An 18,748-nucleotide genomic window follows, 5' to 3' on the forward strand; every position below is an offset into this window, starting at 1 on the left:
GAGATGACTTGTGCTCTTAGTGGCTACAGCACAAGACGGAAACTCAAGAACTGCAGTTCAGGGACCATAATTTTCGTGGCTACTGTTAAACATCTTGAAAGCAAGAATAGGTGTGCACTGTTATTTTACCCATTTCACAAGATGAAGATTCCAAAGCTCAAAGAGTTTAGCAGCCTGCACAAGGAGTCAAATAGTAGGAGAGCTAATGGGAGCTGAAGAAATAGGAAGGAGTCTAAGCTTAAAACTGTCATTTAGGTAAATCTAATCTCTCAATCTGGAAATGTCATTTTAGGCCTTTTAAAAATCATTAGATTTTAAGATATGGAATCAAGCTAGGCACGTGGGTTCTTGCCTGTAATCTGTGACTCAGGAGGCGGAGGATGGAGGATGGCAAGTTCATAGCCAGCCTCAGCAATTTAGGGAGATTCTCTGCAACTTTTATCTTGTCCCAAAATAAATAATAAAAAGGGATGGGGATGTAGCTCCATGGTAAAGCACCCTGAGTGCAATCCCCAGTAAACACACACACACACACACACACACACACACACACACACACACACACACAATAGAATGGGAAGGGGAGGAGTGGGGAACAAGTTGGTTAATGGGTACAAAATTACAGTTGGATGGGAGGAATAAACTCTAGTATTCCATGGCACAATCAGGTGATGGTAGCTAACATTCTTTTTTTAAAAAAATTTTTTCTTTTTTTTTTTTTTTTTTTGGTACCAGGAATTTAACCCAGGGGCACTTTACTGCTGAGCCACATCCCCAGAGCTTTTTATTTTGTATTTTTGAGACAGGGTCTCATTAAATTTTTTAGAGCTGAGGCTGGACTCCAACTTGTGACCTTCCTGCCTCAGCCTCCCAAGTTGCTGGGATCACAGGCCTGTGCCACCACCCCTGACGAAACCCATTTTTAAAAATAATGATGGGGAAATATTCATTGCACTTCAGTTGCACCCATTCATGGTTCTAATTGTAAAAGGTCAAATCGACAAAAACGGGCTTTCATTTTGTACAAATGCAAACAAAATTTCTCTCTCTTTGTGCTATTAAAACAAGTCCTTAGCTCTGTGATGGAATGTCAGTGTGCAGAACACCTTTTGCAGCTTGTTTGCAGGGCAGGATCAATTCAACAGATGTCTAGGGTGAGACTGGGACATGTACATATTCATAAACAGCCCATTTGAATCCCACGGTGGGGATCCACCTATACGACTCTACATTAGCAAAACTTCTTGGTAACTGCTTTTCATTCTTACTGTCCTCTTTTGTTCCAAGAGAAACAATTTTTTCTTTCTTTTTTTTTTAAATTTTATTCATTGAATACAGAATTCTCAGAGGTGGCTGAGTTTCAAGAAAAACAGGTGAATTACCAGCAGTGATTTACAAAATGAAATGGCTCACTCATTTAGGCAAATTGGCTCCCCCTGGTGGAATGTCTTCTATGGCAGGTATTGGCCTCGGTTAAGGAACCACAGGTCTTGATACTGAGCTGTCCGACAGAACTCCACCGAGAATATTCTTGTGGTTGTAGAAGCTGGAATTCTGGAAACTCCATTTGGTTTCCTGCCTCCTCCCTCACTTGACTTCTTGCATCTCATCTGATGGTCACAGTTCCTGTCCCACTGATGGTATGAATAGAAATCAATGGACTTACCCTGGGTCCAATGTTTTCATTTGCACAAAACCACTTAGAATTTAATTCTACCATGTCTTCTTTGCTCCAAGCCCTCTCTTTCAGAGGTAAAAATCCCTAGACAAACAAACCACCAACAAAAAAAGTTTTCCCCTTGGCTATTTCCAAAGATAGATAAGCTAAATGAATTTTACATAATAGCTTCCATCATCATTTCTAAAACAAACATTTTTTTTCAAACTCTCTTAATTCTATGATAATCTCTTGTAATGTGTGTTTGCCATATTATTTAAGATTATTCAATTCTGCAGTAGAAAATAAGAGACGCAAATAAGAAAAAAGAGATGAAGTTAAACATAAAAGCAAGTAGCTTATGAGACTCATTAGATATAAACAAAGTAGAGCAAGACATAGGTTTAACATACATAGGAGGGGCAGGAAAGATCAACAAAAACCAAGTACCAAGTACTCCTTCTACAGTAGAAGTTAGAGACAAGTTTTTGTTGTTATTATTTTGGTTTGCTTTTTTTTTCGGGGGGGGTGTCTACTGATTTAAACCAGCAGTACTCTACCATTAGCTACATTCCCACCCCTTTTTATTTTGAGAAAGGGTCTCCCTAAGTTGCCTAGGTTGGCCGTGAACTTGCCATCCTCCTGCCTCTGGAGTCACTGGAATTACAGGTATGCACCACTGCACCCAGCATTAGAGATGAGCTTTTTAAAAGAGATGTTGTACAAAAAAATTGCATTCATACAATTGGACTCCAGAGAGAGGAGGCATTCAGTATTCAATCTATGGGGTCGTGAGTGGGCTCTCATGGGTGACACCCTTTCTAGTCACAAGGTGTATGCCCAAGAAATATCAATGGCTACTCCCCAGGATTTTTGGCAACCTACAGGTGTTGGCCAGGGGTACTTCCAAGTGTGATTCGTTTTTATTATTATTATTGGGTTTTTTAGTTATAAATAATAATAGAATATTCTACGACACAATTATAACAGCATGGAATATAATTTGTTCTAATTCAGCCCCCACTATTTCCCCTCCCCTTTCCTTCTTCCCTCCTGTTCTCTATCCTCTCCTCTACTGATCTCTCTGCTGTTATAGTTTTTTTGTTTTTTTGTTTTTTAATTTGTGTTTGTGGATGTCCATGACGATGAGATTCACCGTGGTATATTCTTATATGAACACAGGAAACAGGTCAGATTTATTCCACTGAATTTCCCTATACCATCCCCTCCCTTTCTTTCACTCCCCTCTGTATACTTCTCAGACCTTAGTCTTATTCTTTCTTTTTATACTCCTGTTATTTGAATTAGCTTCTGTGTATCAAACATTCGACATTTAATTTGGGGGGACTAGCTTATTTGGGACTTAGCATGATAGACTGCAGTTCCATGCATTTACCAAAAGATACTATAAATTCATTCTTCTTTATAGCTAAGTAATATTCCATTTTGTATAAATACCACAATTTTTTTTATCCATTAAGCTGCTATAAACATTGATGTGGTTGTGTCACTGTAGTATGCTGATTTTAACTCCTTTGGACATATTCTAAGGAGTGGGAAATCTGGGTCATAGGGTGGTGATTTCATTCCTAGTTTATTATTATTATTATTATTAGTTGAAGATGAATACAATACCTTTATTTTATTTATTTATTTTTATGTGGTGCTGAGGATCAAACCCAGTGCCTCACACATGCTAGGCAAGTGTTCTACCACTGAGCCACAACCCCAGGCCCCTCATTCCAAATTTTTTGAGGCATTTCCATACTGCTTTCCAGAGTGGTTGTACTAATTTGCAGTTCTACCAAAAATGTACAAGTGTATGCTTTCACAACATCCTCACCAACATTTACTATTATTTGTATTCTTGATAATTGCCATTCTGACTAGAGTGAGATGAAATCTCAGTGTAGTTTTAATTTGCATTTCTCTAATTGCTAGAGATGTTGAACATCTTTTTTTTTTTTCATGTTTGTTGACCATTCACATTTCTTCTTTGAGAAGTATCTGTTAGCAATTGTGAATTAAGCTCCTCTATCCATTTCTTGTTTGGGTTATTAGTATTTTGGGTGATGAGTTTTTGAGCTCTTTGTATATCCTGGATATTCATGCTCTATCTGAGGTGCAGGTGGCAAAGATTTCCTCCTGTCCTGTAGCCTCTCTCTTCATGCTCTTCATTGTCTCCTTTGCTAAGAAAAAGCTTTTTGATGTCATTCCATTTATTGATTTTTAATTTTACATCTTGCACTTTAGGGGTCTTGTTAAGGAAGTCAGTCTTTGAGCTGACATGTTGGAGAGCTGGGTCTACATTTTTTTCTAGAAGATGCAGGGTTTCTGGTCTAATTCCTAGGTCTTTGATCCACTTTGAGTTGAGTTTTTTTGCAGGATGAGAGATAGGGGTTAAAGTTTATTTGACTACATATGGATTTCCAGTTTTCCCAGCACCATTTGTGGAAGAGGCTATCATACCTCCAACATATATTTTGCGCCTTTGTCTAGTATGAGAATGTATGTGGATTTGTTTCTTTGTCTTCTATTGGATTCCATTTGGTCTTTGTGCCTGTTTTGGTGTCACTACCATGCTGTTTTGTCACTATAGCTCTGTAGTATAATTTGAGGTCTGATATTGTGATGCCTCCTGCTTCACTTTTTTCACTAAGAACTGCTTTGTGTGTACTGACCTCTTATTTTTCCAAAAAAATTTCATGACTGCTCTTTCTATTTCTGTGAAGAACATTATTAAAAATATGATGGGAATTATATTGAATATGTATTGTCTTTTGGTAGCATGGCCATTTTGACAATACTGATTCTGCCTATCCAAGGACATGAGAGATCTTTCCATCTTCTAAAGTCTGCAATTTCTTCCTTCCTTCCTTCCTTCCTTTCTTCCTTCCTTCCTCCCTCCCTCCCTCCCTCCCTCTTTCTTTCTTTCTTTCTTTCTTTCTTTCTTTCTTTCTTTCTTTCTTTCTTTCTTTCTTTTTCTTTCTTTCTTTCTTTCTCTCTCTCTCTCTCTCTCTTTCTTTCTCTCTCTCTCTTTCTTTCTTTCTTTCTTTCTTTCTTTCTTTCTTTCTTTCTTTCTTTCTTTCTTTCTTTTCGGAGTTGTAGATGGACAGAATTCCTTTATTTTTTTTGCTTATTTTTTTGTGGTGCTTAGGATCGAACCCAGTGCCTCATGCATGCTAGACAAGCACTCTACTACTGAGCTACAGCCCCAGCCCTACAATTTCTTTCTTTAGTGTTCTATTTTTTTCAATGTAGACATCATTTTGCCTCTTTTGTTAGATTGAGTCCCCAGTAACTTTTTTTTTTGGGGGGGGGGCGGGTGAGGCAATTGTGAATAGGGTAGTTTCGTAATTTCTTTTTCAGCAGATTCATCACTGGAGCTTAGGAACATGATTGATTTATGGGTGTTTATTTCATAGTTCCATACTTTGTGAAATTCATTTATGAGCTCTAGAACTCTTCTGGTAGAGTTTTCTTGGGTCTCCTACAGAGAGGATAATGTCACAGGCAAACAGAGATAATGTGAGCTCATTTTTTCCTATTTGTATCCCTTTAATTTCCTTCTCTTGCCTAATAGCTTGTTCAAGTTTCAAGGATTATGTTGAATAGGAGAGGTAAAAGTGGGTATCCTTGTCTTGTTTCTGTTTTTAGAGAAACAGCTTTCAGTTTTTCTCTGTTCAAAATAATTTTGGCCTTGAGTTTGTCATATACAGCCTGTCATATATAGATGTTGAGGTAGCTTCCTTCTATCCCTAGTTTTTCTAATGTTTTAAACATGAATGGGCACCAACTTCATCAAATGCTTCTTCTGCACCTGTTGAGATAATCATTGTTTCTTGTCTTTAAGTCTATTTATGTGATGAATTACATTTATTGATTTCTGCACGTTTAATCAACCTTACATCTCTGGGCTCAATCCCACATGATCATGGTGAACTATCTTCTAAATGTTTTTTGTATGCAGTTTGCTACTATTAAGAATTTTTGTGGCTGGGTAGAGTGGCGCATACCTGCAATTCCAGCAGCTCTGGAGGCAGAAGGCAGGTGGTTTGTGAGTTCAAAGCCAGCCTCAGCAAAATTGAGGTGCTAAAAGCAACTCAGTGAGACCCTGTGTCTAAATAAAATACAAAATAGGGCTGGGGATGTGGCTCAGTGGTCTAGTGCCCTTGAGTTCAATCCCCACCCCCTTCAAAATAAAAATGTTTTTTTTTGCATCTATACTCCTCAAAGATTTTGTTCTGAAGATTTCTTTCCTTGATATATCTTCATCTTGGTATCAGGGTTTTGGTGTCAGGGTAATACTGGCTTCATAGAATGAGTTTGGGTAAAACTCTGCTGAGAATCCATCTGGTCCTTGGTTTTTCTTTATTGGAAGGCTTTTGATGGCTTCTTTGATTTCATTAATAGAAATTGATCTGCATAAGTTTTCTACTTCCTTCTGGTTCAATTTGCGTAGGTCATACATCTCAAGGAATTTGTCCATACTTTGAAGCTTTTTTAGCTTGTTGGTATATAAATCCTGAAAATAGTTTCTGATGATCCTTTGAATTTCAGTAGTGTCTGTCATGATATTTTCTTTTTCATTTTGGATTTGGATGATTTGAGGGTTTCCTCTCTCTCTTCATTAGTTTAGCTAAGGGTTTATCAGTTTTGTTTATCTTTTCAAAAAGCCAACAATTCCTTGTTTCACTGATCACTTGTATTTTATTTTTTAAATCTCAGTTTCTTTGATTTTGTCTCTAATTTTAATTATTTCCTATCTTCTACTGATTTTGTTGTTGTAGTTTTCTTCTTCTTTTTCTAGGGCCTTGAGCGGTCATGTTAGGTTATTTATTCGTTCTTTCCATTTTTGTATGAGCTCAACGCTATGAAATTTCCTCTTAGAACTACCTTCATACTGACCCAGATTTTGATATATTGTAACACAGTCCTCAGTTACCTCTAAGTATTTTTTTTATTTTGTCCTGATTTCTTCTGCTATCCATTCATCATTCACGAGTGAATTGTTTCGTCTCCAGGTGTTAGAGCGGTTTCTATTTTTTATCTTATTGTTGATTTTTAATTTCATTCCATTATGATCTGATAGAAGTCAAGGTACTACCTCCATTTGTTTGTATTTGCTAAGATTTGCTTTGTGAACTAAAAAATGGTCTACTTTTGAAAATGTTCTATGTGCCGCTGGGAAGAAAGAGATGAATAAATTATTCGAAAGATGTCTGCTAGGTTCAGATTAGTAATTGTATTTTTTAGTTCTAAAAATAATCTTTATTTAATGTTTGTTTGGATGATCTACCAAGGGATAAGAGAGGCGTGCTAAAGTCACCTAGAATTATTTGATCTATTTGATTGTTAATAATGTTTGATGTATGTAGATGCTCCATTGTTTGGGGCATGAATATTTATAATCATTATAGCTTGTTGACATGTGATTCCTCTAAGCGATATCAAATGACCTTCTTTGTCTCTTCCGATTAATTTTGACTTGAAGTCCACTTTACCTGGAATGAGAATGCTGACCCCTCATTGTTTATATGGGTTGTATGTTTTTGTTTTTGTTTTTTTCTTTTTCTCCTCATCCTTTTACCTTCGATCTGTGGATGTCTTTTCCTATGAAGTGTCTCATAGATAACATATTGTTGAGTCTTTTTTTAGACCCAATCTGTCAACATATGTGAGTTTAGACCATTACATTCAATATTATTATTGAGAGAGATTATTATTTCTCCTGCCATGATGATTTATTTATAGTGTTTACATTGGATTTCATTCTTCTAATGTAATGCCTCCCTAGGCTGGTTTTCATTTATTCTTCATGAAGTATTTTCTGGAGTATGTGTTGTAGAGCAGACTTTCTAGTTATGAATTCTTTTAGCTTTAGTTTATCATGGAAGGTTTTCATTTCATCTTCAGTTTTGAAGTTTCATTTTTCTGGGCACAGCATTTGTAGATGGCATCCACTATCTTTAGAAGCTTGGTATATATTTTTCCAAGCCCTCTGTACTTTCAGGGTCTGGATTCAGAAACCAGTTGAAATCAGGTTTGATTGACCTCTAAACCTGACCAGTCATTTCATCTTGCAGCTTGTAGAATTTGATCCTTATTCTACATGTTAGGCCTTTTCATAATTATGTGTCTTGGAGAAGGTCTGTGGTGATTTTGTAGATTTGGAGTTCTAAATGCCTCTTGTATTTAAATTTCCATTTTGTTGATAAGTTTTGAAAATTTTTCTGACTTTACTTCATTGAAAAGATCACATATTCCCTAGTTTGTGTTTTTCAGCCATCATCTACCCCCAAAGAATCTTAAATTTGGCCTTTTAAGGTTATCCCAGAATTCTTGAATATGCTCTTAACATCTTTTCTCTGTGGTCAGTTTTATTTTCAAGATAATATACTTTGTCCTCAAAGTGGTCTAATCTATTGGTGATGCCTTCTGCTGAATTTGTAGCATGATTAATTGATTTCTTCATTTTGAGGATTTCAATTCGATTCTTTTACAGAATCTCTTTTAAGTGATCTTTCACTTCATGTATTTTCTTTTCGATTTAACTCCCTACATCATCTTTTAGCTCATAGAACAGTTTAACTATGAATTCCATCCCTGACATTTCTTTTACTGTCCTGTCAATGGAGTCTGTTGTTGAAGCATTATGGGTTGTTTGGGGTGGTTTGTTCCCTTGCTTTTTTCATACACCCATCTATCAGTATGGTTCTGACTTCTTCTTTTAAGTGAAGGGCTATTATGTGAGCTACTTATTCTTGAGAGCCAGAGGTTGGGTGGATGTCTAGACGAGGATATTTTAATTCAATGTATGACCTCTGCTGACCCCAGCATTAGCTCCACTTGAAGAGACACCACTGAGCCCTATTTACTGTAATCACTTCTGAGCCAAGCCTCATACTATTCAACCTTGTAAGAACAAAAGCTGGTTGCAGGTGTTCTCTGCAGTTCCTCAAATTTTGGCATCATAAAGTTCTGGAAGAGGTCAGAAAATTAGCAGTTAAATTTAGTAAGCTTAAACCATAAACCTTAAATGAGTGTTTAAAAGGTGCAGGAAGAATGTTTGGGCAAAATAGGGGAGGAAAACAGAAAGAAAGAGAAGACAGATTGAGATAGAGGGAGAGAGAAACTATAATAGGGTAATTTACAACAAGGTAGAAAGGAAAAATAGATGACTGGGTGTTATCTGAGGTTGTAGCAGGATTGTGCAAGAGGATGAGTGGGAGTAAGAAAGGCAGGTAAAACTAGAGTAAGGAAAACAGAGATAGAAAGATTGATTCCAATTAATGCTTTAAACCATTAGATGAAGTACATTCAAATTGGTTGGAGATACACACCGTTGGCTATTGAGTTAACGATTATTATCCAAGTTAAGGAGTTATTTAGATGATCAAAGCTGACATTACAGTTGTGTATAGTCTTGCAGCGCAGTGAGTTGGCTGATTCTAAGGTTGCCAAAATTTGGGATGCAGACTCTGAAGTGCCCCCGAGTTCGCTGTGGGTGTGGGGGGGTCTACTTCTTCTGCTCTACCAAATCCTTTTTGTGGTAGTGAAGAAACTGGTAGCAGTACAGGAATAGTGGCTGTGGGTTTTCCCACAGTTATTCTAGTTTTGCCCCTGCTGCCTCCGCTGTGTGAAGTGCCATAGTGAAGGGTCTCTAGTGGTTCATCCGGATTCTAGTTTCCACTGCCCTAGGTTATGAATGGTGGATGTTGATTCCCTTTGCTTAATAAGTCTGGTGCAAGGTTCCACAAGTAACTAAACAATGCCCTGTTACTTGCCAGTTGCAATCACTGTTCGTGCTGGTATCCAACCCCCTCTGCTGTACAGCCTCTGGCAGCTTCCCGATGGGTCTGTAGTCACTGGGTATCAGGGAATTTCCCACTGGAATGGAGCTGCAATCCCAGAATCCCATGGTGCCTCCCCTGCAGTGCCAGTGATTGGTACCTGGTGACTCAACTTTCTTTCGTTCTAGTTCAAAGTTGCTTCATTGTGGCTTCTGAGTTGAGGGAACCTATGCTGAACTTTCCACCCTCACCTGGTGCTCAGAGGCTGAGGGGCACTAGCCCTGCACTTCCTTGGCCCAGGTCCCCACCAGCCCACTCTGTTCCCCTGGTTCATGGTGAGGGGGCTGGGGACTTGCAAGATTTACAGCCAGTAGTGGTCCATCTGAGATAGGAAAGGACAGGCAGTAGAGAGTAGGGAAGGGACAGTAAAGGTGGACAAGAGGACAGCACCAGGACACCCATTGTAACGTGCCCAATATGTTATAAAATAGTTCTTCAGAAGGGGTGTCAAATGCCATCCCGCCAAAAGTGTGTGCACAATCCATCCTCCATCCCGCACCCACCACGGGACAATTGAATTATCAAAACCCAACAAGAGCAGCTTATCAGTCTCCCCTCACGTGCCTTTCTAAGGAGGACTGCTGCAAGACTTACCCAGCTCCCTGGCCCCTCGAAGGCATGCTGGTTTGGGCTTCTGGATCTTTCTCTCACTTTAATTCTTCCTAAAATTTCCACTCACTTGTGTTTGCAATGTATGTCCTTTGGCTCATGGAACCCAATCTGTCTCCCGCCAGTCACACTTCATGATGGTCTTTCTGGCTATATTCTCAAGAAGTACCACTGCAAAGGGCTCCTCTCTGGTTTCCAGTGTGGCTGTCCAGGTGTGGGAAGACGCCCAGATGATTCAAGAAGGTGACTGGTTGGCTGTGGCCTGAGGGCCATCTGCTCAGCTTTCTCATCACAGTTTGGTTTTAAGCAGTTTGTGCTCTTTTTAAATTAATTAATTAATTGATTAATTTATTTTTTAATGTGGTGCTAAGGATTGAACCCAGCAACTCACAGGTGCTAGGCAAGCGCTCTGCCACTGAGCCACCACCCCAGCCCCCAATGTGTGCTGTTTTAAGGAACCTTCTGCATTTCAAATGTTGTCTGTCTTTGCAACACTTTTTTGACAGTTTTTAAGTGGGTGACTTTAAGAGAATGTCCTCTCCCACCCACTTTCTTATTCTCTCTCTGATGCCCTCCCCCCTCCCATCCACAGGTTCAGGTTAGGGCACTCTGAGTTTTATTTCCTCCTCTGGTAACCTATTTTCTAGTCTTTCCAGATCTCCAACTATGTAGCATCGAATCCCAGAGCATTTATTTTATCACACACCTCTCAATTCTGTTTTCATTCACTGCCTCCTCTCCATGGTGGGCAGATATCTGGACTTGCTGCCTAGTTTGCTTCCACCATCTTCTGAGAGCAAAGAAAAAAAAAGGCAAATATTTGAATCAAGAATTTGAAGTGGATGGGGCTGGGGATGTGGCTCAAGCGGTAGCGCGCTCACCTAGCATGCGTGCGACCCAGGTTCGATCCTCAGCACCACATACAAAAAAAAGAGATGTTGTGTCCGCCAATAACTAAAAAATAAATCTTAAGATTTAAAAAAAAAAAAAAAGAAAGAATTTGAAGTGGAAAACTCATAATCTAACCAATACCCTCTTGGTTCGAATCCTGTGATTATATCTACAAAAGTCATTCACTTTCTGAAGCTATAAAAGTCATTTCACTTCCCATACCCACTCTCCCTCTTGTACAGAACGTCAGTCTTCACAATGAGTTTTTATTTAAATTTAAAAGCATGGTGGATCCAATCTTTTTGACTTCAACAGTTTATGTTATTAAGGCAGCATGTACGACAATGCCATTTCTGTTTCTCAACTGTAAACTGCCAACTAAAAACAGAATAAATAGTTCGGGGGCGTGAAGAATGAATGACCAATTAAGAATATTGAAGCTTATTTGTTTATTTATGGTACTAGGATTGAATCCAGGGCTTTGCACTTTCTGGGCAAGTGAGGGCTCTCTACTGTTGTACTGCATCTCCAGCCTGATAGTTTTGGGTTTTGTTTTGTTTTCTTTTGGTGCTAGGGATTAAATCCAGGGGCACTCTACCACTGAACACTGAGCTATATCTCCAGCTCTTTTTATTTTGAGACAGGGTCTGGCTACATTCTGTAAGGCCTTGCTAAATTGCTAAGGCTGGCCTCCAACTTTTGATCCTCCTGCCTCAGCCTTGTAGCAACTGGTATTAATAGTGTGTGCCACCACACCCAGGTTAGTTCTTACTTGTTAATCACCAAATGCAACAAGCTAGGTTTAGGACATAAGTATACCTCCAGTTTTCTATTGCTATTTTATTCACCATAATTGTTTCTCCTTCTCTCCCTTCCTTCTTCCATCCTTCGGTCCTGTTTTCTTTTAAAGGGTCAGGACAAAATGTAATTCAGGATATTGCCCACTTGATTGTGAACTCACTTTACTTAAATGAATACTGTCCTAATTTCCTCCACTATACTATTTTTTTTCTACTCTATTTCTTTTTTAGAGATCTTTCTTCTTACACTTTACTAAAAATACTAATATTATTTTAAAACAAAGGAATCAATTAGAATTCAAGTTTCTCAGTCGCACTAAGACAATACAGTTTTTTTTTTTTTTTTTTAGTGTGTGGGGGGGTGTGTATCAGGGATTGAACTCAGGGTCCCTCGACTACTAAGCCACATCCCCAGCCCTATTTTGTATTTTATTTAGAGACAGGGTCTCACTGAGTTGCTTAGGGCCTTGATGTTGCTGAGGCTGGCTTTGAACTCACGGTCCTCCTGCCTTAGCCTCCTGAGCCACTGGGATTACACGCATGCACCACTGCACCCAGCTAATGCAGCTCTTAAGTGAACTTTTACCTGAGCTTTTATTAATTTATATGAACACTTTATTTGATGTTTGTGTGCAAGGGCTCATCTTTCAGTCCTTAGCTAAGTGTTACCTTACCACTTAGACTTGCTAACAGCTCTGTTATTTTTGCTCACATCATCCTGAAATCTGAGTTTTCTATTTTTGTTTGCTTTTAAGATTAGACAAAGTAAAATGAAAAACTTTGGTTAAATTGAGCCTGAAGTTTTTTTCCCCCCCTCATAGTGTTTTTGTAAAAATTTGAATTAATTGCTTAATTAAAACTAGGGAAATTTTGCATATTTGCATATATTTGTACCTTCTTGTAAAAAATCAGAAGGCCTGGAAATGTGCCAGGCCTGTCTCCTCCATCCTGTCCTTCCCCAGGGTCATCTGCTTTGCTGAGAGCTGCATTCCTAATACCCATCACGAGGCCTGGCACATATGAAATACTTGTAAGAGTATTTACAGCAAGAATATGGATGGAATGGGAACAATTCCTTTTAACTTATAAAAAAATCAAGTAAGTGTGTTATAGATGGTTTTTGTTTTTTTGTTTTTTTGTTTGTTTGTTGTTGTTGTTTTGGTACCAGGGATGGAACCCCACGGTTCTTAACCACTGAGCCACATCCCCAGCCCTTCTTATATTTTATTTAGAGACAGGTTCTCACTAAGTTTCTTCAAGCCTCACTAAGTTGCTGAGGCTGGCTTTGAACTTGTGAACCTCCTGCCTCAGCTCCCGAGTTGTTGGGATTACAAGAATGTACCACTGCACCCAACTTTTTATGGATGCTTTTAAATAACACCCCAAATTCCATGGGCACTTCTTCCTATAAAAGGTGGAGATCAATCCTCATCCCCTTGAGTGTGAGACAGAGTGTGCATCACTCACTGCTAATGAGTTGATTGTGATCGATACAGTGTCTGTGATTCTTGCGTCTATACCAAAACAGATATTAATAACACTTGCTGCCTTGGCTGAACGAAAGGCAGGCTCAGTATCCTGAGGATTGCTTAGGCCTCCTGCCTCCAACAGCACCATCCTGCCAGGCCTGAGAGTGATCTGCCTTGGAAGCATCTCTGCACCCACCTCAAACCTTCAGGTGACTGTGGACATGGCTGCAGCCTCCTGACTCTGAACCAGGACCTTCCCATGCCCCAGCCACCTCTGAGTCCCGGATCCAAAGAGACTGTGAGAGAATCAATGCTTATTGTCCAAACTTAAGTTTGAGGATACTTTGCAAAAAGCAATAAATCACTGCTATCTCTCAAGATAATATAAGTAAATTTGATTGTTCACAATTCATGGGTTGTATTTGATGGACTCATGTCCTAATAGTCTGGGTAGGGGGAGGACTAGCAGTTCTTCCTGACATAATTACTGAATGGAAACAACAAAAGGCAAGGCTGCAGTTTGATTTTTCCAAGCAAAAAAGCAGATACAAAACTGTCACACATTCAAGTGTTTGAACTCAGCTGTAGCCCTGTTTTCTGTCATTTCAGGCACCCTGACAGCATTTTGCATGAAAGGTTTGTTCGGAGACAAACTGGACCCTATTGTGACCAGGTGAAAGTTGGATCAGATGAAAGAGTCTTCCAGTCAGTAAGCAGACATGACATGGAACTGAACTGAGTCCTAACCTCAGGGTGATACACCCAGGAGGTGTTAGGCTTCTGGGCTCACCAGGTAATGATACCTCAGCCGTGCCAAAGTGAAGATGCTGGGGAAGTTTCCTGCCAACTTCACATCATTCCACAAAAGAAAACTTATTTTTAACACTTCTTGTGTTAATTAATAAAACTTCTGGTGCTGATTCAGATAGGGATATTTGAAGCTCTTGGTGTGCTGATTCCTGATGAGAAGTCTCAGATGCCAACACGTGTAGATTCTTGATCAGGGCACTCTATTAACATTTAATAGGGTGATGGAGTAATGTGAATGTATATTACATGTCGGCTTTCGTTATTTATTTATTTATTTATTGCAGTGCTGGGGAATGACCGAGTGTCTCTCACATACTTGGCAAACACTCTACAACTGAGGCACATTCCCAGCCCTCTTCTGACATATTTTATTCTATATTTTTCTTTTTTTTTTACTTGGGATCAAACCTAGGGGCACTTTACCACGGATCTATACTTCAAACTCTTATAATTTTTTATTCTGTTGCAGGGTCTCACTAACTTGCCAAGGCTGGCCTTCAATTTGTGATCATCCTGCTTCAGCCTCCTTTATCACTGGGTCACTGGAATTACAGTCATATGCTATCATGCCTGACTCCTGATGTACTTTAAGTTAGGCTTTAGAACTGGGGTCATACTTCAGTGGTAGAGCTCTTGTCTAGCATGTGTCAGGCACTGGGTTCCATCCGTAGCACTGCCAACAAACTTTAGACAAAGTAAAATTAAGAGATGTGAGAAAAATTACTACCATATACTGTAGTTTCAAGTATGCTACCAAGTTAGGTAACTAGGAGGTCACTCACTGAGAGTCTTCCAACCAAAAGAAGAAGTTCAGAGTCAGGCACGGTGGTGCATGCCTGTAATCCCAGCTGCTTGGGATGTTGAGGCAAGAGGACGGCGAGTTCAAAGCCAGTCTCAGCAAAAAGTGAGGCCCTAAGCAACTTAGTGAGCCCCTGTCTCTAAATCAAATACAAAATAGGGCTGGGGATGTGGCTCAGTGGTCAAGCACCCCTGAATTCAATCCCCAGTACCGCCCCCCCCGCCCAGCAAAAAAAAATATGTTCAGATCATAAGGTTCATTATAGTAATTAAAAACATAGTCTCACTTGGGCATGGTGGTGCACACTTATAATTTCATAGAATCAGGAAGCTAAGGCAGAAGGATTGAAATTTGAGGCCAGCCTCAGTAACTTAGCAAGACCCTGTCTCAAAATAATATATATGTATATATTATATATGTAATATATGTGTATACACACATACACACACACAGACACACACACACATATATATATATATATATATATATATATATATATATATATAATATGTATATATATATTATTTTGAGACAGGGTCTTGCTGTAAAATAAAATACATAATGTAAAAATACAAAAAAAATATAAAAGTAAAATAAAATATATATATACATATATATGTATATACATATATTATTTTGAGAGAGGGTCTTGCTTATATGTATATAAATATAAGACTGGGATATAACTTGGTGGTAAAGGGCCTTTAGGTTCAATTCTCAGTACCAAAACAAGTACCTTGCCCCCCAACAAACCAAACAAAACAAAAGCAACCACACACACAGTGTCAAGCAAAAGGGAAAAGATAGGGTATGTTAACACATTTAATATAGGGTACTGATGGGGTGAAAGGACACACTATCTGAACTCTGGGGATGTTTATATATTTTCCCAATCCCCTCTCTCTGTCTCTCTCTCTCTTTCTTTCTCTCTCTCTCTCCTATATCAGTCTTCCCTGAGATGGTGTATTTATGAGGACCAGAAATATGGTTTGAACAATGTACCCAACAGACAAGAGATACCCGAGACCCCATCTCATGCTTGTTGAATTAGAAGTACTATCACGAGAACTGGGAGGAGAGCTAGGCAGTGAGTCTGAATCTGACTCTATCAGATCATAATGGAATGAAATTAGAAATAAACAATAAGATAAAAAGTAGAAATACCTGGCGATTAAACAATAAACTCTTTTTGCTTAGTTATAGATGGACATAATATATTTATTTTATTTATTTTTATGTGGTGCTAAGGATCAAGCCCAGTGCCTCACATGTTCTAGGCAAGCGCTCTACCACTGAGCCACCTAGCCCCAAACAATACACAATTGAATGATGAATGGATAGCAGAAGAAATTAGGGCAAAATTTAAAAAATATATTTATTTTTTATACTAAAGTAACTGAGAACTGTGATGCAATATATCAAAATCTCTGGTAGATTATGAAGACAGTTTTAAGTGGAAAGTTCATAGCATAGAACTCATACATTCAAAGAATGGAAAGATTGTAAATATTTAAGGCCCTAGAAAAGAAGAAAAATATCAAATACCAAAATCAGTAGAAGACAGGAAATAATTAAAATCAGAGCCAAAATCAAATAAATTGAGATTAAAAAAAAACCCATACAAGTGACAATGAGTTGGTTTTTTGAAAGGATAAACAAAATTGATAAACCTTTAGCCAAACTAAAAGAAAGAGGGGAGAAAACCTCAAATTGTCCAAATCCAACATGAAAAAGGAAATACCATGATAGACACTACTGAAATTTGAAGGATCATCAGAAACTATTTTGAAGATTTATACTCTAATAAAAAAGCTTGAAGATATGAACAAATTTCTTGAGACATATGACCTACCCAAATTGAATCAGAAGGACATAGAAAACTTGACCAGATCTATTTCTAGTAATGAAATTTAAGCAGTTAACAAAAGCCTTCCAACAAAGGAAAACCCAGGACCAGATGGATTCTCTACCCAGACTTAAAAGAAGAATAATTCCCATCCTCTTCAAATTATCCCATGAAATAGAAAAGGAAGGAACTCTATCAAACTCATTCTATGAAGCCAGCATTACCCTGATACCAAAACCAGACAAAGAAATATCAAGGAAAGAAGACTTCAGACCGACATCCTTGTGGATCATAGATGCAAAAATTCTTAATAAAATAATGGCAAAACTCATCAAGATAGTGTACCAGGACCAGGTGGGATCCATCCCAGGGATGTAAGTTTGGTTCAGTATACCCAAATCAACAAATGTAATTCATCACATAAAGAGACTTAAAGGTAGAATCAAATGATTATCTAAATAGATACAGAAAAAGCATTTGATGAAGTCAGCTCTCATTCATGTTTAAAACATTGGAAAAATTAGGGATAGAAGGAAGCTACCTCATCCTTGTAAAGGGTATATACGACAAACCCAAGGCCAACATTTTCCAAATGAAGAAAAACTGAAAGCATTTTCTCTAAAAACAGGAACAAGATAAAGATGCTATTACTATTACCACTCCTATACAACATAGTCCTTGAAACTAGCCAAAGCAACTAGGCAAGAGAAGGAAATTAAAGGGATACACATAGGAAAAGATGAGCTCACATTCTCTCTGTTTGCCTATGACATTATCCTCTAGGTAGGAGACCCAGAAAAACTCCATCAGAAGACTTCTAGAACTCACAAATGAATTTTGCAAAGTAACAGACTATGAAATAAACACCCATAAATCAATCATGTTCCTATATTCCAATGATGAATCTGCTGAAAAAGAAATCAGAAAATTATCCCCATTCACAATATCCTTAAAAAAAATACTGGAGTCTCAATCTAACAAAATAGGCAAAAGGACGTCTACATTGAAAAAAAAAAATAGAACACTAAAGAAAGAAACTGAAGATGAACTTAGAAGATGGAAAGACCTCTCATGTTCTTGGACAGGCAGAATCAGTATTGTCAAAATGGCCAAGCTACCAAAATCACTACACATATTCAATATAATTCCCATCACATTTCCAATAATGTTCTTCACAGAAATAGAAAGAGCAGTCATGAAATTCATTTGGAAAAATAAGAGGTCAGTACACACAAAGCAGTTCTTGGTGAGAAAAGTGAAGCAGGAGGCGTCACAATACCACATCTCAAATTATACTACAGAGCTATAGTGACAAAACAGCATGGTAGTGACACCAAAACAGTCATGAAGACCAATGGAATCCAAAGAAGACACAGAAACAAGCCCACGTACATATAGTTATCTCATACTAGACAAAGGTGCCAAATATATGTTGGAAGAATGATGACCTCTTCAACAAATGGTGCTGGGAAAACTGGAAATCCATATGTAGTCGAATGAACTTTAACCCCTATCTCTCATCCTGCAAAAAACTCAACTCAAAGTGGACAAAAGACTTAGGAATTAGACCAGAAACCCTGCATCTTCTAGAAGAAAATGTAGACCTAGCACTCCAACATGTCAGCTCAAAGACTGACTTCCTTAACAAGACCCCTAAAGTGCAAGATGTAAAATTAAAAATCAATAAATAGAATGACATCAAAAAGTTTTCTCACAGCAAAGGAGACAATGAAGAGCATGAAGAGAGAGGCTACAGGACAGGAGGAAATCTTTGCCACCTGCTCCTCAGGTAGAGCATGAATATCCAGGATATAAAAGAGCCCAAAAACTCAACACCAAAAACACTAATAACCCAAACAAGAAATGGATAGAGGAGCTAAAAAGACACTTCTCAAAAGAAGAACTACAAACGGTCAACAAATATATGAAAAAATGTTGAGCATCCCTCTCATTTAGAGAAATGCAAATTAGAACTACACTGAGATTTCATCTCACTCTAATCAGAATGTTAATC

The sequence above is a fragment of the Ictidomys tridecemlineatus genome, chromosome 13 (genome assembly GCF_052094955.1).
Source record: "Ictidomys tridecemlineatus isolate mIctTri1 chromosome 13, mIctTri1.hap1, whole genome shotgun sequence".
Taxonomy (NCBI): domain Eukaryota; kingdom Metazoa; phylum Chordata; class Mammalia; order Rodentia; family Sciuridae; genus Ictidomys; species Ictidomys tridecemlineatus.